The 1,169-nt window shown below is 64.2% G+C and overlaps 1 pseudogene; it reads left to right on the top strand.

Annotated features, from left to right (window-relative positions):
* The first annotated feature begins 16 nt into the window (after window positions 1–16).
* LOC119345092 lies at window positions 17–1,163 on the top strand (annotated as a pseudogene).
* Window positions 1,164–1,169: the final 6 nt, after the last annotated feature.

Below are 1,169 nucleotides of genomic sequence, written 5' to 3'. Positions count from 1 at the left end.
TTGGCCCACCGTCCTCCATCACCTTGATCGCACTCGCCGTGCAGAGCGCTATGGCCACGGAGGAGACATCGGCGCTGGCGGTCGACGGCGCCCATGAGCATCCCACGCTCCACATGCACAACGTGGCCGAGGTGATCCCGACCCTGCCGCTGGAGACGCGGTGGCCGCCGTTCGCGCACCGCCGGTACCGTGGCTTCTGGGTGGCCGAGCGGTTCCTGCTGGCACTGGCGGCCTTCAACGACCAATTCGAGCCGGCGCCCGGTGACGTGCTCCTGGTCACCTGCCCCAAGTCCGGCACCACGTGGTTGAAGTCCCTCGCCTTCGCCACCGTGCACCGCGCCGCGCACCCACCGTCGTCTGCCGACCACCCCCTCCTCGGCCGCAACTCGCACGGCTGCGTTAGGTTCCTCGAAGGTATCTTCTTCGGCCGCTCCGTGGACGAGGCGCGCGACGTCCTCGCCGCTGCGTGTCCGTCCCCGCCCCGTTTGCTCGCCACCCACTGGGCCTACTCCCAGCTGCCGGAGTGCGTCACCGGCAGCTGCCGGATCGTGTATATCTGCCGGGAGCCCAAGGACGTGCTAGTGTCGTGGTACTGGTTCCTCAAGAAGGTAGTCGCCTACGGCGCCACCAGCGACCACGAGCCCGACCCCGACCTCGACTTCGCCGAGCTCTACGAGGTGTTCTGCGAGGGAGCGCCCGGACAAGGTGCTCTTCCTCAGGTACGAGGAGATGCTGCGCGACCCGCCGGGCAACGTCCGGAGGCTAACGCGGTTTCTGGGGTGCCCGTTCACGGCGGAGGAGGAGGACGCCGGCGTGGTGGGCGCCATCTTGGAGCTGTGTAGCCTGGAGAAGCTGCGGAACCTGGGGGTGAATAGGAAAGGCACGCCGGGGATGAGCACCGTCTCCAACGACGTCTTCTTCCGGAAGGGCGTGGTCGGCGACTGGCGCAGCCACATGACGCCCGCCATGGCTGCGACGCTGGACGACATCGTCAACGATGCCCTGCGAGGCACGGGTTTCTCGTTTACTGATTCAGGCCATGCGGAAGAAGGCGCTGCACCGTAGACATTTTGCACCCATGATGCAATGCGTTGCACGTTTGTTACTTATAGGTGCGAATTGAATCATGAACAAGTAATAATTTAGTACTACGTGTTTTCTTTAAAAAA

This window comes from Triticum dicoccoides, unplaced genomic scaffold (assembly GCF_002162155.2).
Source record: "Triticum dicoccoides isolate Atlit2015 ecotype Zavitan unplaced genomic scaffold, WEW_v2.0 scaffold204615, whole genome shotgun sequence".
NCBI classification, from domain to species: Eukaryota; Viridiplantae; Streptophyta; class Magnoliopsida; order Poales; family Poaceae; genus Triticum; species Triticum dicoccoides.
This window is presented reverse-complemented; position numbering and strand designations above follow the sequence as displayed.